The sequence below is a fragment of the Pipistrellus hanaki genome (assembly GCF_964339955.1).
Source record: "Pipistrellus hanaki genome assembly, chromosome: 14".
Lineage (NCBI taxonomy): Eukaryota > Metazoa > Chordata > Mammalia > Chiroptera > Vespertilionidae > Pipistrellus > Pipistrellus hanaki.
The window spans coordinates 29,816,010-29,840,996 of record NC_140516.1 but is presented as its reverse complement, the minus strand read 5'-3'; the positions used below and the strand labels follow the sequence as shown (position 1 = coordinate 29,840,996).

General features: G+C 39.7%; 1 protein-coding gene across 7 annotated transcripts in view; it reads left to right on the top strand.

Moving 5' to 3' along the window:
- Positions 1-24,987, top strand: part of SGMS1 (sphingomyelin synthase 1) — a 217,930-nt gene that overhangs the window by 95,100 nt on the left and 97,843 nt on the right. For 3 of the 7 annotated variants that reach the window (XM_084903458.1, XM_084903461.1, XM_084903462.1), the window contains one exon: positions 19,973-20,012. The exons of 1 other annotated variant lie outside the window; for it this stretch is intronic. The gene's annotated coding sequence lies outside the window, so the exon portion shown is untranslated. Of the gene's footprint in view, positions 1-19,972; positions 20,013-24,005; positions 24,150-24,987 lie in introns of all 7 variants that reach the window. 3 more of the 7 variants (XM_084903456.1, XM_084903459.1, XM_084903457.1) reach the window with 2 other exon arrangements.

Below are 24,987 nucleotides of genomic sequence, written 5' to 3'. Positions count from 1 at the left end.
CGCTGCCAGTGCCAGAGCTGCCACTCGCACCCGGCACTGGTGTCCGGTGCTGGTCCCGATCACTCCGCGCCATCAGCAGGTGCTGACCCTGATTGGGCTTCTCCACCTCCCCCTGCTCCGGGTGGTGGTGGGAGCGGAGCTGCTGGCGGAGAGAGGCCGAGACCCGTCCCTGTGCCCACCGCAGCCTTGAGGCCCACAGTTCCTTTCAAGGTGCACGAATTTGAGCACTGGGCCCCTAGTGGTTTTATAATAGCCAATATGGAGAGATGAAGATTGTCCAGAAACCTGGAGCCAGGAACATAATTAAGGTTTTATAGTGTTATTTTATATGAATGCTTCTCAGTGGAGTATATAAATAATGTGTCAAGATTTTAAGGAGTAATTGAAAATGTAATAATATTAATGGAACCTGAATCAGAATCCTTATGTAGAGATTAAAATGTTGATAAATGTGGAGTGCTTAGAAAAATGCTTAGTGCGCGCACGCGCGCACACACACACACACACACACACACACACACACACACAGTAAAGGGTCTTTAAGTGTTTTGATGATGAATCACCATCCTTTTGAGGTAATTTTTATTTTAAAATCCATTATCATGTTCATAAATGTAAAGTATGCATACATACATCTTCTTTACAACTGCTTTAGGTTCTCACTTATGTTATATTTTACTGTAAATTATTAGTAAATTTATACAAAGAACAAACTGACAGCAGTTATTTGTAGGAATTTGGTTTAAATATTCCAAAGTCTTTCACTCAGGTTCTGTGAATTTCAATGAGAAGCCAGATAAAGATGTAAAGTAAAAGATACCTAGACAGTCTTTATCAGATTAATTTTTTTTTTTTTTTAGTTTTGTTTTGCTTTTTAATACAGTATGTGAAATTAGCCTAAGCCATACTTTAAAAGATAGCCCTTCATTATTGCTGGGGTCAGTTCCCAGTCAGGGCACATGCCCAGGTTGCAGGCTCAGTCTCCATTGGGGGGCATGCAGAAGGCAGCTGATGAATGATTCTCATCATTGATATTTCTCTATCTCTTTCCCTCTTCCTTCCTTTCTCTGAAACCAGTAAAAACATTAAAAAAAGACAACCCATTGTTATTAACTCTTTAACCCAGAGAACATAGAAAAGCAATTTTATCTCACAATATGCTTTACCCTTTTGCTATAACCAGATTAAGTAGAAAATTAAGTATAAAATATGTGGCAAGCCTTTTTCAAATTGTGAAAAAAAGTGCAATTTTGTATTAAAAGTACTGTTTAATTTCTGACAGCCTGCTTGCTCAGTGCACGAGATTCGTGCACTGGTGTGTGTTTGGGGGGAGGGGGTAGCCCCCTTAGCCCGGCCTGCATCCTCTCACATTCCAGGACCCCCACTCCTTACCACCTGCTAAGGCTCCCGCCACCATCACTGCACCCGCCACCATCACTGCACTCCACACATGTGAGCCCAGCTTCTGGCTGAGCAGTGCTTGCCCACTGACCACCAGGGGGCAGCTCCTGTGTTGAGTGTCTGCCCCCTAGTGGTCAGTGCACATCAATAGTTGTTCAGCAGGTCATTACACTGTTTGGTCGATTTGCATATTACGCTTTTTTTATATAGGATATGTAAGAACATGCTTTTGTGGCTGCAGGGACAATTTTGAGGTTTGAGGTGTACGTGTATAAATTGTGTCAAATAAGATCTAAATAAATTGGGAGGGACACACATATGTAAAGTGCTAGAGATGAGATCTTTTAGTGACTTACATTTTATGGTATTTTAGTAATAAGGAAACCTTTCTCTTCCTTATCATCTGTTACTCGCTTATTAGATGCCAGGTACATGCTAAGTGCTTTATACAATTTTGTAGTTTAATTTTCCTACATTTTAACACACACGTATTCACAGCTCTATTTCACAAATGAGGAAACTGGGGTTTAGAGAAGAGGTACTTTACCTCAGAAGTGGTAGTTTCAGATCTGAATACAAAGGTGGTTTTGTGCCCCCAATTTTTTTTTTTTTTTTTAGCTCCAACTGCATTATTAAAATTACCTCTCAGAAGACAATTATTTAGCATACGATTTGCTAATATTCTTAGCCAACTGCATAGGTGGGACAAACATTTAATTGAATTAACAAGTTTTAAAGTAAAAAAAAAATGATAAAGAAATCCCATAAGAATGGCTATTTATTAAAAAAAACAAACAAACCCATAGTCAGGATGGCATGGCTCAGTGGTTGAGCATCATGTGGTTATGGTTCAGTTCCTGGTCAGGACACATGCCTGGGTTGTGGGCTCGATCCCCTGAGGGGAGCATGCAGAAGGCACCCAATCAATGATTCTCTCTCTTCTCTGAAATTTTATATATATATATATATATATATATATATATATATATATATATATATATATTTAAAAGCCATAAAATGACAAGTGTTGACAAAAATATGGATAAGTTGTTCCTTATGTTCTGGTTCTGGTAGGAATGTAAAATAATACAGTTTCTATGGAAAAGTACGGTGATTCCTCAAAAAATTAAAAATATAATTACCATATGATCCAGCAATTCTACTTCTGAGTATCCAATAGAATTGAAAACAGGATCTGGAAGAGATATGCACATCCATTTTCATAGCAGCATTAGTCACAGTAAACAAGAGGTGGGAGCAACCCAAACGTTCTGTGATGGTAAGTGGGTAGATAAAATGTGGTGTATACAAACAATAAAATGTTATTCAGCCTTGAAAAGGAAGGAAATTCTAACAAATGTTGCAACATGATGAACTTGAAGACATTATACTAAGTGAAATAAACCAGTCACAAAAGGACAAATATGAGTTTATATAAAGTACCTAGAGTATCAAAATTACAGAGACAGAATGTAGGATGGTGGTTTCCAAGGGCGGGGTGGGAGGAGGGAAGGAAAGGGGAATGCAGAGTTATTGTTTAGTAGGAACAGAGTTTCACTTGGGAAGGTGACAAAGTGCTGGAGATTGATGGAGGTGATGGTTGCACAACAATATGAATGTTCTCATTGCCACTGAACTATCTACTTAAAAGTGGCTAAGGCAGTGAATTTTATGTTAATTATATTTTACCGCAATTAAAAATCCTGTCTAATAAAAGAGTAATATTCAAATTGAGCATCACTCCAAGACACGAGATGGCTGCCCCCATGAGGACACAAGATGGCCGCCACAAGGGCACTGGGAAGGGCACTGGGAAGGGCACTGGGAAAGGACCAGGCCTGCAAGGGAGGGCAGTTGGGAGCAATCAAGCCTGCAAGGGAGGGCAGTTAGGGGTGACCACACCAGCATAGGAGAGAAGTTGGGGGCGACCGGGCCTGCAGGGAAGGACAGTTGTGGGGGACCAGGCCTGCAAGGCAGTTGGGGACAATCAGGCCTGCAGGAGAGGGCAGTTGGGAGGGACCAGGCCTGCAAGGGAGGGCAGTTGGGAGCAATCAAGCCTGCAAGGGAGGGCAGTTGGGTGCAATCAAGCCTGCAGGGGAGGGCAGTTAGGGGAGACCAGGCCGGCAGAGGAGGGAAGTTGGGGGTGACCAGGCTGGCAGGGGAGGGCAGTTAGGGTTGACCAGGCCAGCAGGGGAGGGTGGTTAGGGGCAATCAGGCTGGCAGGGGAGCAATTAGGCATCATTCAGGCTGGCAGGGGATGATCGAGCCCACAACCCAGGCATGTGTCCTGACCAGGAACTGAACGCCATTAGGGGATGATCAGGCTGGCAGATAGAAGCAGTTAGGGGCTATCAGGAAGGCAGGCAGGTGAGCAGTTAGGAGCCAGCTGTCCTGGACTGTGAGAGAGATTGGGCCTAAATGGGCAGTTGGACATCCCTTGAGGGATCCCAGATTGGAGAGGGTGCAGGGTGGCCTAAGGGACACCTCCCCCCCCCCCCCGAATTTTGTGTACCAGGCCTCTAGTATGATAATAATTATAAAGGGGGGGGGGGGATTGACGTGGTTGGCTGTGAACTCTTTCCTCTGAAGGATAAAAGGGATTTTTTTTTTTTAATCCCAGTCACATATTTTGCAAGTTACATTATTTCAACCCACCCAAATAGTGTTCTTTGGGAAATCGGGGGTGGTGGGGATTCCTTGAGACCTTGAGTTTTACTTCCCCATAACTTGCTTGAAGTCTTCATTCTCTTCATTTTGTCCAAGCACAATGAATGGGCTTTTCTTAGAAATCGAATTCCCTGGAGGGTGATACCAGCATACTTTCACTCAGGGTTTTAATAGCAGCTTGCTCAGCCTGAGAGGAAAAGCAACGTGCAGAAATAACCCGGGGTTGGCATTCAGATGGGTAAACAAGATGTTTCTAAAATAAAACTTGTAACTGAGAGTCATGCTTTTCAGTTAAGCCCAGTGTTAGATGGCAAGTGGATGAATCATCTGGTCTGAACTGGTCAGCTGAAGGTTGTGGAATTTAACCCCCAGTGACCTTTTGGTTTATCTTATAGAATCTCACTGGTTCCGAATTCAATTCCAACAGTATTAGTGGGATACAACAGTGAAGCTAGGTTGTCCTAGCTCCCAGCTTTAATACTAGACCGCATGTATGGATTATAATGCTTGAAGAGATGGTTCCGACCTTTCTGATGAATGGACCTCATACCCTAGTGCAGAACGGGCCTCATTAGGCATCTTTCCGTGTTGTGGGAAGTTCAACAAAGGAATACAGGGAGTATCTGGCAGAGAGGCCTTTCCCCTATTTGGGGGGCAGGGGAGGAGAAGAGTGGGTGAAACCAGCGTTCCCCAAGTGATGATGGGTGACGTGTGGCCTGGAGAGGCTGTCCCAAGGCTTCTGAACTTCATTCTAGCGGCAGACAGTGGGGGCTGTTGTTCCTCGTCTGTGGGGACAGGAGGGTGGAAATAACCAGGGTGATTCCACCCTCCCCACTTTTAAGGTTGCTTTCACTACTGGGTAGAAACTAGAGTGGAATTAGTGAGACCAAAAAAGAGGCTGCTGTGCCTAAAGACCATGGCAGTGATATTAGCCAACATGCTGCCCATGTGCCAAAAGCTTCACGTGCTTGTCTAACTCAGCTCTGTGAGCTCCGGGTGGGTGGCATTCCAGTACCGTTTTTCAGGTGAAGAAATTCAGGAGCAGAGAGGCTAAGCAATTTGCTGAAGGTCACACAGCTTGTGCTGACTGGATCAGGGATGGTGGCAGGCCTTGGTGCTGTGTTTCAGAAGGGCCAGAGGTGGTTGTTTGCCTTTGAACTGGGTCCAGGAGCCCTCAGGTAGCTCCCGCCACGCCAGTTCCTTCTTGGAGAGATGACAGCTTTTTACCGTAGGAGCTGGCCTGGCCTGGGCTTTGTGGAGGAATGGCCAGTTGGGGGCATTTGCTAGTGCTGTGGGCACCTGGATGCCGGGTTGCTTTTCCGGATGGTGGTAGTGGGGGGGTGTTGGGCATAATGGGGGTGGTGGCAGAGGACACAGTGTGATTCTATTTAGTAAGTTGGCTGTACGTTGATATTTATTGACGAGAGCAGGTTCCGCCAGTTCCCAGCATTTGGCTGAGGAATAAGGAACAGCAGACAACCAGCAGAGAGCTTTTATATGATGTTTACTTTGTACAGAACTATGTGCTTGGTGCAACCTGCTTGACAATGCAGGTAGCAAGAAATTTATAGCTACTAACAGATTATTTATACCAGAATAAAAAAAAACAAACAGGCTTTTCAAATGTTCTGGAGGCCTGTTTCTTGCAGGCGGCTGTGGAAAGTGCGTAGCTCATCTACCACAATGTAGGAATGGTGGTTAGCAGTTTTGGGGAGAAGCAAGGAACTGTGATTTTCCACTTTGTTTAAACAACCTACCTGCTTTGGCCATGCTTATCATTGAATACACAGGCCTCAGTATTAAAGGAAAACTGACAGGTAGGGAACATCTGCTACTTTACTTTTAAAAAAGGTTAAATTGTTTCTTTTATAGTAATATATATATATATATATATATATATATATATATATATATATATACATACACACACACACACACACACACACACATATGCACACATGGTTTAAAAAATTCCCTAAGCAACATAGAAGGTAGAAAGTGAAAACCGTCCTTTCATTCCAGTCCTCCTTTGCCTTCCCCAGAGTTAGTTTCAGTTTTGTGTGTATTCTTCCACCACCTTCTATGTAAACACAAACAATCTGAATACAATATGCACACTGTTTTATGATTTGGTCTTTTCATTATCTGACACTTTATGGAGATGATGACATATCAGCACATACAAGTTTCACCCATTTTAAAAAGTGGCTACACGATTCCCATGTATGGGACAACCAGAATTTAACCACCCTCATTTAGACATTAACTCTTTTAAAAATATATATATATATTTTACTGATTTTTTTTTACAGAGAAGAAAAGGGAGAGGGACAGAGAGCCAGAAACATCGATGAGAGAAACATCGATCAGCTGCCTCCTGCACACTCCCTACCGGGGATGTGCCCACAACCAAGGTACATGTTCTTGACGGGAATCAAACCTGGGACTCTTCAGTCCTCAGGCTAACACTCTATCCACTGAGCCAATCTGGTTAGGGCTAGACATTAACTCTTTTTAAAACAACATTGAGAGGTATTTTCTTATGGTACATCCTTCGTTGTTAAGTTTTGTTCATGCGAGATCTTGGAAGACTTTCTGTGGCTTTGTGAAGCTAGCATTTGGACATCTGTTGTGTGGAAAACCAGTCACCTTTTAGAATTTAACTTGTTTAACATAGTTTCCATCCTGCCAGCAATTGTGTAAAGGAGCTGGTTAACGCATCACTTCTATTTAAACATTTTCTCCTAAAAGTAAGGTATTTCAATAAGTGTTATTTCAGGTAGGGGCAATTTAATTGTTAAAGAAGTCCCTCTCTTGATAGAAGCAGCAGTTGAATCTGAGCCCCAGCACCCCATTAAGATCCAAGAACTGTAAACTAACCATGGTTGTGTGGGGCCACTGGCTTCCCTGGATGCGGAGTTAGCTTACCTGAATGTGGGGAATGTGCCCAGAGGCTGTTAGGGGCAAGTATTGAGCTTCCCAAGGACCCGCTCCTATTGTAGCCACAGGCCTGTTGCTGCTCTGTTTTCTACCTGCACTTCTGTGCCACCAGTTCCTGGTGACTTTTCTGCCAGCTTTGTGCATGTTAACCTACCTGAGGGGGTGTGCTTAAACTTCTTATTCATATCGACGTATTTCTGCAAATTTTTGTTTTTTATCACCTTTCTAAAGTTAAATCTTCTTAGGAAGATCTGAGGATGTTTAAAGAAACTGGTAGTGAGTTTTTGTTTTTGTTTAGATGTTTTAGTATTTAACCTGGTGTTTGGAACCTGGGCTTTGCCATTTCATTCTCTAGACCAGTGATTCCCAAAGTGGTCTATATCGACCCCCAGGGGTCTATGACAACCTGCAAGGGGTCTACGTCAGCGAAAAAAAAATTTGGGGGTCCATGAAATGAAAATGGGGGTCCACGATAGTGGATCTCAACATATACTGATAGTACCTATTTACTTACATCATATTATCTTATAATATAAAAACATATAAATTATTTATAAAAGTACCTATGAAGTAAAAAATTTATTATATATGTTTATAAAATTGTGTAAGTTGTAGGATAAAAACCTGCACATAATGATATACCAGTATCATCTTGTTACAAGCATACGCGCAGTAAACATTCTTGCCAATTTTTGTCTCAAAGCTTCGCGAACTTGCACCGACTTGTTCAATCCGTCACTCTATAAATATGAATGTGAGAAAAATACGTTCATTCGTTTCCTGGATCTTGAATAGGAAAGTGCTGAGAAAATATTTTAAAAACTATAAACTGGTAGTTTATCATACAAATTATAGTGAATCAGTGTTATTTTGTTTGAGAATGCCGGAGAAAAGTAGGTACATTATTTTTTATTAAATTTTAACACTAAACTTCACTACAATTAGAAATTTACAAAAAAATCAATATCAGGTAAGTAGGGGGTCTACCCAAAACCGAAAAACATGGCAAGGGGTCTACAGCACAAACAAGTTTGGGAACCTCTGCTCTAGACTATTAACCATATTATAATTACCACAATTAAATTTTGGGACAAACCTGGAAATCTGTGTATATTGTACCTCATTGGTCAGTCAATTAATATGTCGTATTTTAAATAAAAAAAAAACACACACACACACAAAATATCAGCCTACAGTTTTGTTTGAAAGACAATTTGCTAAAATATCAATCAGTATCACCAATGAATAGGCTCTACTCCTTTTAACTAATTGTTCTTGTCAGTGGTGATCTGAGATGGGTGTAGTTACTGAGCTTTTGAAAGTATATGTATCTAACTTCTATAATGTGGGAGCACCCAATGAGCACCTATTAATAACTGCCTCCCATAAATAATAACAGACCACTGCTCATCAAAACCCTGCAACTTTTTTTTTTTTTTTGGCTGAGTTGTATGGATAAGGAAACCGAAGAGGATAGTTGAACACACAAGGGCCCACAGTTTGTAAGTCCCTCTGAGGAGCTGAGGCTCAGAATTAAATGACCTAACCATAGGCAATTAAAGGTCACACTGCTAATGAGAAGCCTCATGGTCTGAAATCAGATTCGTCAGTGTTGCTCACAGTAGTTATCTAAGGCAGGACCTCATGTGTGGGCCTGTTCTACATATTTTAAGACATTTAGCTTCCCTAGAACCCACCCACTAAATGTCCATTAAGACCCCAATGACTGTGCCATCCAAAATGTCCCACATATTTCCAATGTCTTCTACCAGGTGTCATATTTACATTTCTTAATTTCATACTTATCTCTGACCATTATATTACATTGCCTCCCATGGGAATTTTTTAATCAACAGTAATCAAACTTGACTCTTGCTCATAATTTGGAATAGTAAGAATAATTAGAATAATTGTAAATCATTTGAGTATAGAATCACAGCTGACAGAGAGCATCCCACCCAGATCCCTGTTTTATGGATTAAACACATGTGTGCAACACACACACACACACACACACACACACACACACACACACACACACACTTCTACCCACCGAGAGGCACAAAGATGGGAGAAAAGACCTTCTGAAAGTCAAAAAATAAGTCGGCAGGACTAGACTTAGCCCCTACTGAGCTGGGAGCCATTTCTTTGCGTACCCAGTTTGCTTCAGGCCAATGGATTTGACTGAGCTGTGTTTATTTTCTAATGAGTGATTTTGACCTTTCAGAGGGAGCCACTTGGAGAGTTAATGTAATTGAATTGAAACAGCATACCATGGAACTGCAGGACAAGTTTGTGGCTATTTTGGAAAAGGTCCTTTGAACTTTTTATAATGCTGACAAAACTGGACACTTAGGGTGAGACTTGTCAGTCTTCCCCTAGCAGGAGTTTGTGCAGGCTCTCCCACTGTTAAGTCGAATAAGAGGCAGGTCAACTAATCTCATCTAGACTCTTTCTGGTGGTTCCTTTAGAGCAGTGTTTTCCAAAGTGTGGTACACGTACCCCCAGGGGTACGGGAAGAGTTTGGTGGGGGTACGCGTTGCCCCGGAGTTTGGTGGGGATATGCACTGCACTATGCTTAGCTGTGCCTAATTCTACATTCTCATGAGTACAAGGGGTACTCAGCGTTACAAAAATTATAGAAGGGGTACACATATGTGAAAAGTCTGGGAAATACTGCAGAGGGAAAGAATTTTTGGTGAATGAAAAACGTTATTGTTTGAGAACATTCACTTGTTCAGAAAACTTCAATCCCTGTCAAGTGGCAGATACAGTTTTAAGTTCTGTGGATGAAGTGGATATAGATTTTGCCTCTTCTTTATGGTGCTGCTTCAATACTTTTTCTGTGTCTTCAATAAAAGATAACTTGAAAAGATTGAATGCATATGGAATATGAAATGTTTCTTGGAACAGATTTTTATTTTGCAGAACAGATTTAATAAAGTTGATTTATTATGTGGGGAAGATCATTAGATGATTATATCTTTTTTAAAAGGCATCTTTAACCTCACAGAATTGCTTGGACCTCAAATTTGGATTGTGGTTAATTAGTTAAGCCTCAGAGCTTGAGGGAACTATGACCAGTGCAGAAGTGGCTTCTGATGAATGATGGGAGAGAATTTGCAGGTGTCGGACCAAATCTTCTCCAAATACCCTTATACAAATTTGGATGTGTTGAAGGATATGCATTTCATATTAATTGTGGGAAAGAAAAGTTCATTTGAATTGTTGACATGGGTTTTCATTAGTGATTCAGAAATAGAGGCTGTTTTGAAATCACCCAAGTCATCGTAGTAGGAAAATAATTCTCCTTCTTGTGCTTTCCCTTCTCCTTTTTATTCTTATTATATAGAGACTGGGAATGTAAGTGGGGAAAGGTCTGAGTTAATAATAACTCACTGTGCAGACATTAGATTCGTTTAGAGCTGTTTTGTCTCCTTTATTTTCAGGAGGGAAAGAACACTCATTAAAAAGCTTGAAATTGGAGAACTCTTTAAAAAAATAAAATTAATAAAACAGAACAGATTTAGGGCATCTCCTGGGTTTGTTCATTACAATTTGTGTACATATCGCTTGCATCCATAGCTATAGTGTATTGCAGTTTTCAGTGTTCTTAATGATGACCTTGGTTCAAGACAAACATGTGAAATTGTGTTCTGGGAAGTCTTGTCTTAAAGTCAGGAAATGCTCAGCCAGCATGACTCAGTGATTGAGTGTCGACCTATGAACTAGAAGGAGGTCACGGTTTGATTCCCGGTTAGGACATATACTCAGATTGCAGGCTCCAGCTCCAGTGTGGGGTGTGTAGGAGGCAGTGGATCAATGATTCTCTCTCATCATTAATGTTTCTATCTTTCTCTTCCTCTCCCTTCTTTTATGAAATAAATAAAAAATACGTAAAAAATAAATAAATCAGGAAATAACCCCAGAAGTACATTCAAGGAGATAGGAAAGTGTTTAGGATGCAATTTGAATGAAAACAAGTTTCAAAATAGTATACATATATGTTCTCAATTTGGTGAGATATTACTGTTTTTCAAAACTTTATAGTGAACCAAAGTAACTCTTATAAGAAAATAAATGTTATTAGAAGTGGGAGGGAAAAACCCTATTTCTTGACAAAGCAGTGAATCTCCCTTCTCTCAAAAAAAGAAAAGGGGCAAAGATATAGAAAAATATTTAATAGTTCAATAGCCTGGAAACATGTTCATATATTGTGACATGAAAATGATTATAAAATAATATGAATAGTTCTAAACTTACAAAATAATTTATCAAACAAGAAGTATTCAAAAAGCATGTATAAAAAGCCTAAAAAATATACAAAGTATGCCAAAAATATACAAAAATTTACAGAAAGTAAAAATATATTTAGCATTGTAAAAATATATTTAAAACACACACACACACACACACACACACACACGTGCACAGGCACACACACATCAGTGGACCAAATTTTCCTGTTGTTGGGTGCCCTAAAAAGAGAATTAGGGAGAAATATTTCTAAATGGTAAGTGATCTGACTGAAAGGTAAGGTTTTGGTAATTTTTCTTGTTTATGTGTATCTGATTTACTAATACCATTCAAAGAACATTGGTTACTTTTGCAAATGGGAAAAGTAAAAAATCTTAATACATTTCACAAAGATTTTCAGTAGCTAAAAAAGAGAGAGAAAAAAATCGGCCCAGACAGTCACCTTTCTTCTACCTGGACAGTTAGAAGAAAAGTTTCCTATTTTATTTGATAACCATTTGAGGATTTGGTGTCTCATGAGGTAAATGATGCTTTGTTGCCCAGGGTTATAACTTACTTCAGTGATGTACACACTTAAGCCAGCAGAATGAATGAATGGATGAATGATTCTTCAAGTGCTGTGCTTTTTAGTTTCTTTAAACTAAGGGAAAGGCAGGGCATTGTAGTTTCATTGTATATTTTAGATGAAAGACAGAGCAATTGAAAATAGTGTGAAAATTTCTAATATTCTATGTGTATTTATATAACAGGGACACCTAGGGAAACAACTCATTTTAAGAAATTTTATAAGGAAATGTTAGTTTTAATTATGAATTTGATAGATTGTGTATTTATCAGGGGACAGCCCAGGTAATAGAGAATGTTTTCCAAACTGTCCAGAAATAGAGTCCTTCATGGTCTGCAAGGGACTGCCTGTACTAGGATTGTAAGCCAGGGAAAACAACCAAGAGACCTTCTCATAACTGACCTCATTGTATAGGTGAGAAACCTAGAGTCAGAATAGAGAGGAAGTAGAAAATAATAAAACTGCATTTCTTTTAACATTTGACCTCAGATTTTTTAAGTGATCCGATTTGTTTCTTCCATTTAGTGTAAGGAACAAGGTGGCTTTATTCTAACTACATTAATAATAAGTGGTTACATAAAAAAGTAACTTAAGTTCCTATGATGATCTTTTTCTTTTCCTTTTTTTTTTTTTCCTTTTTGGTTGATAAAACCAGGCCAGTCTCACTCCAAAAAGGCAGGGGAATGGGGTTGGTGATCAGGAGGTAGGTGTGAGGATCTCAGGAACTGACTTGGGTTCAGTTCTCACTTTCTATGGCAGGCAGTCCATGACGGTTGCTCTTACCTAAGATCTGAATGGCAGCTTCCTTTAAGCTTCTTGATTCAGTTCTTGAGGCAGAGAAGCTGATTGGCTGACCCATCTCTTTGCCAGTAAACACAAGTCACAGGCCCCTGGCCAGCCTGTGAATGGCTGCCTCTTGGTCAGGTGTTCTTCCAGGCCCAGTCAGCTGTGGTATGTGTGTGTGTGTGTGTGTGTGTGTGTGTGTGTGTGTGTGTGGTTGTAGCAGGTGATACCGAAGACAGAAACTGAGCCTAAGGTCGTGGCAGATCCCCCAGAAATATGAGTGGTGAACAGAAATCCTGATTTATGTCTATTACAATAAATTACTTAATTCTCCCTTAAACACATTTCCCATAATCTGCTCTGAGACTGTATTTAATATTTTAATTTGTTTCGATATTGGAATAAATTTGGGATTTTCTTATAGCCCATCTTACATTCTTATTAGTCTCATTTAGGAACACAGAAGGCAGCTTTTGTGACTTGCAAAGTTTATTATGGTAACTTGGTTTTACAATTCATGCTGAATTTTCTTTTGAAGCTATAAATTACTTCAAAGTATTTAAAAAGGAAGTTAGAAAGTTCTTATTGTTCTGAGTTCCTTTAATTTCATTAAATATTTATTCTTCTCAATATTGAAAAATAATCCAGGTTCAAAAGGCAAGGCATTTAGATTAGTTTTTAAAGTATTTATTAAATTGCTGAGCAGTACACACTGTTCGGGATATGACATAGCCTGTGCTTATGAGATGAGTTGAGAGATAGTGTGACTTTCAAAGGGAGGCTACTTGAACTATAGGAGATTAGGTACACTTTAGAGAAATGTTTTAAAGGATTATTTAAATGATTTAATAGATTTTTAAAAAATATATATTTTATTGATTTTTTTTTAGAGAGGAAGAGAGAGGGACTGAGAGTTAGAAACATTGATGAGAGAGAAATATCGATCAGCTGCTTCCTGCACACCCCCTACTGGGGATGTGCCCACAACCAAGACACATGCCCTTGACCGGAATCGAACCTGGGACCTTGCAGTCTGCAGGCTGACGCTCCATCCACTGAGCCAATCTGGTTTCGGCAGGATTAATAGATTTTTGATCTTAGTTAAAATTTTTTCTGGATGGTTGCATAAGACTGTGTAAAGATGGTTTTAATGGAAGATAAACTATAATCATATATTATGAGAAGGTAATTACTAAGCCAGAATTTATTTTATTTTATTAAAAATATATTTTATTGATTTTTCACAGAGAGGAAGAGAGAGGGATAGAGAGTTAGAAACACCGAAGAGAGAATCATCGATCATGTGCCACTGGATGTGCCTGCAACCAAGGTACATGCCCTTGACCAGAATCGAACCTGGCATCTTTCAGTCCACAGGCTGACGTTCTATCCATTGAACCAAACCGGTTTGAGCCTAAGCCAGAATTTATTGAATGCATCTATGATATTTAGAGAAAAAAAGTTTTTATTAAGTCAAAAAAGAGCATGTGGACAATTCATCCATTATTGCAAATATATTTCCATTGTTGTTTCTAAATAAGGTATACACATGGATTAGGAGGGTAAAGAGCAGGGTTAGGAGAAGGACATTACAGGGAATTGCAGGAGCAAACATTTAGCAATGAATACATCTTTCGAGACTGGGTGGTAATCCAGTTTTGAAAATAATGACTAAGTGTGGAAAGTAAAGGTGGATGAACCAGATTGCTTGACTAAGAAACTTGATTTGATATAATTGGCAACAAACATGAATGGGGTTTTGTTAGGTGCTTTCCACCTCCTGTCCTAGGGAATGAGATCATTATAGGTGCAGATAAAGCGTGGCTCTTGCCCTTAAGGAGCTGTGATTAATGACATATGAAAAAGTTTAAATTAGCACATCAGTAGTAAGAAAGTTATTTCTTCAACTTGTGGATTTCTCAGTAAAAATTTTGGGAAACTGAGTGTCTTCTGGGCAGCCTGCAAAAGGGAAAATAAGGGTTAAGATTTATATTTTAAGGTAGGGGTGGGGATCTGATGATTTAATTAGAATGAAAATGTCTTTTTGGTTTGGAAAACTGTTCTTTTGTGTCACCTACATGCTATTTCCCACCAGTACAAAGGAAAAGGCATTTTGATGTTTCACATGCTTATTTTCAGGGTTAAAATGAGCTACATAAACTGCCTGGGGACTGTGCCTGGCGCCTCCCTGGGAGTGCTCATGGCTGATGTCGATACTTACCTTCGTGGTATTAGGTACCAGACAGAAGTGTAAATGCTGGTTTACACGCTTTTCTCCTGCTAGACATGTGTTGGCTGAGGCCTTTCACCTGTATTCCTTCCATCCTGAGAGGTTTGTGAAGTTCTTCTCTAAGCAGAGGAAAGAAAGAAGAAGCTCACTTAAACTGTGTTTGTTTGAGAGGTAGACATTAGAGGAAGAAAGCACTATCTTTGCAGTACTTTGGATTGTGTATTCTTAAATTAAAAATTCATTTGCTTAACATGCCGCTTATGAGAATGAGAAAGTCTCCCATGGTTCTTACTCTTCTAATAAAGTAAAATTTTAATAGAAAAAACAAAATAGAAATAGAAAAATATAATTAAATTTATCTTGTGCTGTTATTGGTTTCTAAATTATTCATGTCTAATTACATACCATCTTTCCCCTGAGAAGAAATGACCAAATTAGAATTCGAATTTGGCAGAGGGCTGCCAAAAATGAAGCATGCCTGCTGCGATTTCTCTTCTTTTTCTTTTAAAAAATCTGTTTTTATTGATTTTAGAGAGAGTGAGATGAAGTGAGAGGGAAAGAGAGGAACATTGATGTGAGAGAAGAATATCTATCAGCTGCCTCTTGCCTGTCCTCTACTAGGGATGGAGCCCACAAACTGGGCATGTGCCCTGACTGGGAATTGAGAGGAAGACCTTTTGGTGCATCGGACAATGTTCAGCCAACTGAGCCACACCGGCGAGGGCCCTGCTGTGATTTCTGTGTTCTGTTTGCATGGTAGACATAGCAGTTGATTTCAGCTTTGTCTCCCAGTGGTGGTTTCTGGACAGCCACTCACTCAACCAGGTGGGTGCCAATGTGAAATCACTGCCCTCCCTGGTCTAGGAGGAAATAGCAAGCTTTGAAAGGACTGGCCATCCAAACACAAACTTGTGAAGTGGGAGTTTGCCATGCCTTGCAGAATTATTTCAACTTCAATCTTCCGTTCCGCAGCCTCGCTTCTCCTGCTCATTCCTTTGTACTCTTTGAACTGCTACATCAGTGTAGTTTTTCTGGAGAGGAAGCCACTGGCAATAAACACACCGGAGTTTGAGAATTGCTATACCAGAATGCCCCTGATATTCTTCTGAATGTCATTGGGTTAATGCTACAAAGATTCTTGCCTTACTGTACTCAGATTTAATTGCAAGTTTAGAGCAATAGCCTTACAAGTGTAATTTGCGTATTTTTTCCTGTAGATACTTTACTTGCAAGGACAGCATAGTTAAGTTGCTCATTAACTAGTCCTGGAAAGAACTCCTATTGCATCTTCACAGCTTGTGTCCACTGTAAAGTTCAGCAACTCTTACTGTGCCTTCCCCGGTGCACGGTATAAAGACATCACATTAGCAGTTGTCTAATCTATGCAGAGTCCATCCAGACCTGTTCTGGTTTCCTGTCCTCAAGCCACTGGCTAACAACACGCTTCCCCATCTCACTGGAGGAAGAGTGTCAATATCCTTTACCCAGGACTTAACAGAAGCAATTTGAAACCAGAAAATAGTGCAAGAATCATGATGTGATTTGGAATTGAAAGGATATTTGGTTGCTTTCATCAGTAAGCCAGAACTCTCCCGTGCCTTTGCTATCCAACAGGCATGATTTGGAAACCTTTTCTACTTCCTCACAATGTGAACTTGGATAAGTTTTTGACCCTGGATAATTTTGCAACTTTGGACAAGTTATGTAACCTCTTTGGGCCAAATATCCGCATTTGGGAAGTTGGGGATACGAACCCTACTTCCTTTGCAGGGTTTGGTGGAACTAAAGGTAAAGAATTTCATTCTATCCGACCATCACAGTTATTGTCACGGACACCTAATTTTTGATGTATTAATGAGGATGCAGGAAGGCCTTTTTAGCCACATGCCTGTAGGCAGTACATCAGATATAGTCTTATGTAACTTATTCAGATATTTTATTTCCTCTTCCTCTCAAGTAGCAGTATGTAAAGTTCTCTCTTTCAAATGTACCGTATTCTCATTTTGGCTCCTGCTTTTGGAAAGCATTAACGACAGCATTAACTATTTTAGCGGGTTGGCATGTCATTTGAAGGTGGCATTACCGTAGGTTCCTCAAATGGTTTGCTGTTTAATTTGCCTCTCTGCACCTGTGACTTTTTCTGAGGGACGGTGTGTTCTTTTGATTTCCCCCACTGCGGTGTGAAAGCACACAGAGCGATAAAACAAGTTAACGTGCCAGAAAATCAGACCTTGTGAAGTGTAAGGATTTTTTTAAAGTGTTTTTCCTTTGAGCTACAGAAAGATAAGATACAAAAGACAAAACCTTCAGGTTTTTTGCTAACTCAGAACACTTTGTGGACCCTGAATGACTTGGTTCTTTTTCTTTAAATCATTCATTGGTGGGAACAATACAGTCAGTATATTCTGTATCTAAGTACAATGGCCTCTTTTCTGTGAACATTTTCCTTCTTGTTTTTGGTGTCTCCCATCCTACACAGAAGCTGAAAAGAGGAGCGGGTGGCCTCTTCTCCTCACTGTTGAACTTTGAGTTCCATACTTAAAGTTTGAAACTTAATCTCTGTATCTGTGTGTGGGCTTTATAGCAGTTGGGAGATCAAATGAAATGATGCTACATCAGTAACTTAGTTGAGCTTCCAGCACATATTGGCTTGGCTATTATCTTTATTTTATCCTAGAGGCCCAGCACACGGAATTCATGTGCGGGTATGGTCCCTAGGCCTGGCCTGTGATCAGGGCCATCTTCCCCAGCTGCCCACAGCCAGCCCCACCCCCCGCCGCCACCCACCCTCAGTTCCCCATTTGCCATCAGGTTATCGGTGCCTGATGGCGGGAGGAAAGGACAGAGGGGTCAGCTGTTTCCGCCCACTTTCCGGCCCTGCCCCCACCGCAAGTGGCCATCAGGTGATCAGAGCCTGCTGGCCGGGGAAAGGGACCAAGAGGTGGTCAGTGCACCTCATAGTGACTTGGACCAGTGGTCGTTCTGGTCATTCTGCCTTTAGGGTCAATTTGCATATTACCCTTTTATTTTATAGGAAGGATGTGTTTTTATACCTACAGGAAGGAAGTCCAAACTCCCTCTGACCTCCTCCCCTCTTCCTTCTTATCCCCTCCTCCATCTCACCCTCAGCAGTACATTCATCCTGGACAACACCTTTCCCTTCCATGTATAGCACAAACCTGCTTCTCTATCCTATAGTCTCTGAAAAACTTTCAGGTGGACCTCAAACAACCATCTAACCAGACAAAGCACCTTCCTCAGACTCATCCACATCCTTCTGAAATAACCCCTCCTTGCACTCAGTGACTACCTGCTTCTCTCTCCCGAAAGCATTTTATTTGGGCCCAGATATTGGGACTCTTAGACTGTCAGAGAGATCCCTGAAAAATAATGCCTTTTCCAACCGGCAAAACTGGTGTGGTGTTCAAAGTCAGGGCAGTGGTGTCCTTTGGGAACAGTGTGGTCCCACATGTGTTCACTGTAGGAAAGTAAGGAAGCCAGCCAAGGTTTCTGTGTTTTTCTGTCAGTCTGTAATACATCCATTAATGCAAATGTCTCTTAATTTTTAAGGGAACTGCTCTTTCTGCAGATATCATAATTCACATATATATTTTACAACTACAGTCACATGCTGCATAACATGTTTCAGGTGGACTGTGTATAGGATGGTGGTCTCATAAGATTATAATGGAGGTGGATTCATTTTGCCCAGGGAGGTGGTAACCATTCTAAAATTTTAGGAAAGTTACTGTTTTGTGCCATCTCAGTGTGTTAGCAATCTCTACAAATGCCTGAGGGCACTGCCTTGGGCCCAGTGAGCTTCCCACTGACACCCCCCTTCCTAAACCAGGGTTATAACCGAACTGACTCACCCTGTGGTTTTTACATTATAAGACACCCTTTGGCAATAACCATTAGGAAACGTGGAGAAAAAAGTGTCTCTTACTTGAGCCCACAAGAGACTCCAGGGGGTACCAGCCAGGTGGAGGTTAGAGAGAGTAATTGAACTTGAGGTTCTGCTTTTATTGGGGTAGGAGGATGGGGTCAGGGTTTCATAGGCTCCCTCTTTATTGGTCAATTTAAAATGTAACAGCAGGAGTTAAAGCTCAGGAAGAGAGAGGAACAAGTATTTCAAATGGTCAGTTATCTAAATCAACCAAGATCTCTAAAACCAAGAGGCGGCCTTGTTATTATCTGGTCCTGTGGCCTGTGGCTGCAATGTGTTGATCCGAGATAGTCTCCTTGAAGGGATGCCTCTCTGAAGTGGAGATCTGGGCCAGCCCATCAAAGCTTAAATCTGACAGTTGCATGCCCAAAAGACAAGCCAGCTGTCAGGGATTACACCACAGTCACTCCTGCTTGTGGTACTGGTATATAAACACACGTACTGTGTTGCCAGCTTTATGAAAGTACAGTGCGCACAATTACAGTCTAGTCCACGTGGCCTTGGTTTGTTTAAGTGCACTCTGTGACATCGCAAATGACGCATTTCTCAGAACATGTCCTTGTGGTTAAGTGGACTTGATATCCACATACATGTTTTCAAAGGGTCATATTTCATTTTTAGTTGAGGATGCGTTTCATGAAAGTAAATGAGGAAGCATTTCTAAACCTTTAAGGTGATGTGGGTTAAAGTCTATAAGCTCTTCGGTCATACATGTATGTATATGGACTCTAGTTGTTCCACTTGTTCTTGTGTTCTGGTAAAAACGAAAATGTAAACATGTTGCTATCCCTTTCACCCTACAGTTTTAATTCTTATAGTTTGAAAAATGTACTTTCTTGCTTCTTTATCTTTCTCTATATTGTCAATTAGCAGTTATTTACCTGAATGGATAAGAGATAATTCATAAGTACACGATTTTAAAACTCATACTATTAGATGTACATGGTGTGCAATTTTTATTGGCATTATATGCACATGCTTGCTTCTGCTTTGGTTTGACCTGTAAACCTTAGTCTGAATAGCAGTCAGAAATTATCTGGGAAGTAGGAAAGAATACTTTTTTTCAATAGAGAGAGAATAAGAAATGAAAAATAGCTGCCTTCAATTTTAGGGTTTTTTTTTTCCTTATAAGCAGCTCATTACTTGAAGAAAGAACTTTAATTTACTTATTATTTTCTCCTAGATTGGAAAGAAGGCTAATGAAGAAAAATAACACAAATCAGGTAAATGTATTTTAAATTTCTTTATGTACCTTGATGCTTGGTTTATTTTTCCCGTGTTTTCCTACTACAAAGAACTGAATAATTTTTTTGATGCTCGCAATCCTTTCAATTCAGAAACTCGTGTTCTTCAATTTGGGAAATTTTCTTGTAATATTTAAAAAATAATTATCTTTCCATCTTATTCACTCTTTTCTACAAGTCTGTCTGTTGTATATTTGGACCTACTGATTTAACTCTCTAATTTTTAATGTCTTTTTCTTAGCTATTTTTCATCTCTGCATTTTTTTGGGGTGTGTGTGTGTATGTATTATTAATCCTCACCTGAGGATATTTTTCCATTGATTTTTAGGGCGAGTGGAAGAAAGAGAGAAACATCAATGTAAGGCAGGAAAAAACACATTGATTGGTTGCCTCCTGCACCCAGGGCCCAGGTTGGGGAGGAGCCTGCTACCATGTACATACCTTTGACGGGAATCAAACCCAGCACCCTTTGGTCGTCAGGCTGACACTCTTTCCACTGAGCTAAACTGGCAAGGGCCATCTCTTTGCATTTAATAGTTTGTGAGAGATTTCCTTAGAATTTATTGAACTTGTAATTTCTGCTAGGATTTTTAAAATTTGTCTCTGAATATTTTCTTTCTTAAAAATAGGACTATTCTCAGAGTATTATTGCTATAAGCACAATAGTGGCCACGTCTTTTTGGAACAGATTCAACTTAATGCTATACATGGCCAATACAATGCTCCTAGATTTTTTTACCCAATTTATGGTTTATACACCGTTTTCTTTACCAACCATGTTAGCTTCCCTGGACAATATTTTGAATAAATGACTAAAATCGAAGTAAAACAAAACAAAACAACTTTTTATTTCATGGATGCAACAGTTTGTCTTTTCCTTTGAGAATCTGAATTGAATTATTTTGCTGTCTTCTCGTGCTCTTTGAATTTTTTCCTTTGTGTTTCCTCTTCCTATCAGCTTGTTTTGGTCCCTGATTTTAATGGAAGAAGATTTCTCAAATGAATGGTGAAGATTTAGTTTTCTATTTATATTTAGAAATTGATTACCTAGTGGGCTTCCCTGTAAAGGTTTTGGGGCAGAGACCTGGCCGTTTGAGTTGGTGACTCCTAGATCTCAGAATCTTCAGGTCTTTTTTTCTTAGATCTTTCAGTTTCTCCAAAAGACTAAAACCCTGCCTGTGGGGATTTGGGCGGAGCCAGAAGAGGGAAAGGAGCCAAAGGTCTCCTCATCCCAGCCTGCTAATGCTAAGCTCTAATGACTCCTTCTCAGCCTTATCTGACATCTCTGAATCTGAAGTCTTGATGTATCATTTTCTCCAGAGTAAACTGCCTTCTGTTAGGGGAGTAGAGATGGCTTGTCTGGCTCTACAAGGTGGGGAGAAGATCGGATTCTAACTGACCCCCCCCCCTTTTATTGTTTATTATAACAACACAAATTTATTATCTTGCTCCCTATAGGTCAAAAGTCTGACATGGGTCTCACTTGGCTAAAATCAGGGTGTCAGTGGGGCTATATTTCTTCCTAGATGGTCTAGAGGAATTCTCCCCTTGATTTTCCTAGCTTCTAGAGAAGCTGGCTGCACTCTTTGCTTCTCGGTCCCCTTCCTCTCTTTTAGAGGAACAATAATAGCAGGTCAACTACATCTCATACTGCATTACTCTGACCTCATCTTCTGTCTCCTTTCACTTTTAAGGACTCTATGATTACATTGCACCCACATAGACAATCCAGTATAATCTCCCTATTTGTTTTTATTGTGGTAAAAACATACACAATATAAAATTTACCATCTTGACCATTTTTAAGTGCATATAGCACAGTAGTGTTAACTATATTCGAATTGTGTGCAACAGATCTTTAGAACTTTTTCATGCAAAACTGAAACTCTACACCCTCTGAACAACTCTTCTTTCCCTCCTGCTCTCAGATTCTGTCAACCACCATTCGACTTTCTATTTCAAAGAGTTAGACTACTTCAGACAACTTATCTAAGTGGATCTTAAAGTATTTGTGCTTTTGTGACTAGCTTATTTTACTTAGCGTAAGTTGCTTCTACCTCCTGGCTGTTTTGAATAAAGAAGGCTGCAGTGAACATGGGTGTGCAAATACCTTTTTGAGATCTTGCTTCCAATTTTGGGTGTAGATATCCAGAAGTGGAATTGCTAGATCTTAGGGTAGTTCTTTGTTTCTTTCTTTGTTTCTTTCTTTTTTTTTTCCATAGTGGCTACATTTTCACCAATTGTACACAGGGTTTCCTTTTCTTCACATCCTCGCCAACACTTGTTATTTTCTCTGTGTTTTTTTTTGTTTTGTTTTTATAGTGGCCATCCTCATAGGTGTGAGGTGACACATTATTTGGTTTTGATTTTCATTTCCCTGTTGATTATGATGTTTAGCATCCTTTCATGTACTTATTGACCATCTGTACTAGTATGTTACTTTCCCAAATGTCATTTCATTATTCAAAATAAAATGAAATTTTTGTTTTTAATATGAGACTTAGTGACACTCTATTTCCTGAGACACTTTTTTGGAGGGAACCCCTTGATTTATCGTTAGCTGTATATTCTATATGTCGGTATTATCAGATGATGTTCTTTTATCTAAATCTATTTTACTCTTAAGCTTTAATGAATACTTATAAACTAATAAAATGTCAAGAGAGTCCTGTGTTCTTTTTAGTTACTTGTGACAGTGACTTTCTTTGTGATTGTATTGATTATTTACAGTGGGTGGGAACTTTTTTTTGTCAGGGGTGCATTTGGGAATTTATGACATCATTCATGGGTCATACAAAATTATCAGCTTAAAAATTAGCCTGTTACAGTTGGTTAAACATTTAATTAACTCACCCCTAATGCCTTGGAGGGCCAGACCAAACGATTTCATAGGTCTATGTGGCCAGCTGGCTAGACATTCCACACCCCTAACTTACAGTGTATTACTATTTCTGACCTGTAGGATAAAGAATTATTAAGCGAGGGTTGCCTGGTTGGACTAGGCCCTTAGGGACTATCAAAAATTATTTTGTTTGTTTGTGTTGTTGTTGTTCCAAGAATCATTTTCTCTTATGACTGTTAGTTGGCCCAAGATATCAGCTATTCAGTTTGGTACATAGAATTCCCTACGATTCTTATTCTGAGGTCTTGAGATAGGCTTCAAAGAGTTCAAGATCTTCTTGAATAGTAGAATAGGTTTAACTTTCATCAGGTACTCAGTGATGTATGGTTCATATGATCCTGAACAGGATCGAGAACTCACCTCTAATAGGTCATTTATAATAGAAGAAAAAATAGAATGTTACCAATTAAATTAAACATGATAAAAATAAAATGCTACCTTGCTAGCTACCATTGGATTCCACATTCTTTCACATGTAAGTACAAATAAGTATAAATGAGGGACTAAGTGAACAATTACCTTTTTGTTCTTTGTCACATGCAAAACATTATCTCTAGCTTCCTGGTTATGCAACATGTAACTATAAAAGGTATCATTTATGAGGACAATGTTTGGGTCTTAGAGAAATGACCATCTTTTTTATCAGTCAACTTGTAAAGAAGGTATCTTAGTAGTTAAGTTACTCTTTGTTTTCTTATTGAAGATGCTGTACTTAATTTGTGAAAATCAGTTACTTGTTGACAATTAACGTTAATATGTAAATATATAAAACTAGCACCTCTATGTGATAGAGGGTTATAGACTTTAGTTTTAATTAAGAAAAGGTGGGGTAAGGTTTATATTATATCTATAAAAAAAGCTGAAGGAAGGAAGGGAGGGAGGAAGGAAGGAAGAGAGGAAGGAAGACACATGGGAGTGGGAGGTGGGGAGGTCAGTTGTGAATTTTTTGTTTCCAATCTAATACTTCTATGTATAGTGAGGTCTATTGGATTTATAAGGTCTCTTTCAGCTTTAGAATTTTATGATTCCATTTTTGAAGTGATTAAACAAAAATTGCCCTTTTCTTCTAGGTACACCATTGAGTTCTTTGGGAGGCACAGAAGTGTCTGGTTGGGAAGCTTATGAAATAGAATACAAGACCCTGCCTCAGGAAGTGTACATGAGAACAATTTTAAAGGAAACTACTGATAAATGCAGAACAGTAGCTGTTGGAGGTATGTGACAACTTAGAGCTTGGATTGAATGTAGTGTGACCCACTCTGCTGTACTAAGTCAAGTCCAGCCATTCTCTGGGAATTACCCAGCCTGTGGTCTCAAATACACTAGTTGCTATTGTTCTCTCAGCTTCACTGCGTAGTGAGATGTGACTCAATGCTTCCTTGAGCAGCTCTGACTCAGCTGTTTCCAGTCCTTCCTATGCCTGACAGACAATAAAGGTGATAGAGGCGACATTGGACTCTGAGCGGATGAAAGTGATAACAGGTTTCTGGCCAGGACCTCACTGCCTTCTTTTCTGGGAATGGGCAGTCCGTATCAAAGCTCAGTGAATGCGAGTCAGCTGTTATTCTGAAATCAGCTGTTATTTAATGGCTTTACTCTTATCTTGGAGGATGTCAAGGCGTATCTGGTTGGATGCTTGCTGTATTGGCTTGACTGGTTTCCTATTAGTCATAAGCTTTGACCTGTTTGTCTCCTTGACCCCTTCACCCCACTCCCTTACATGTCAATTACATGGTTACTTCATTTTCTTGCTTTATAAGCCTTTAATTATTTTTTTTAATCCTCACCTGAGGATATGTTTCTATTGATTTTTTAGAGAGAGAGGAAGAATGAGAGTGAGAGAAACATAGATTGGTTGCCTCCTGTATATATATATACCCTTACCATGGATCAAACCCCCAACCTTTTGGTGTACAACCTTTTAGTGTGTGGATGATGTTCAATGAACTGAGCTACCTGGCCAGGGGTAGCCTTTAATTTTATCTCCTCAATAACATATCATCAAGGTCATGGTCATGCATTATTTCTTATGCTGTGACCTTCAGTGAATGT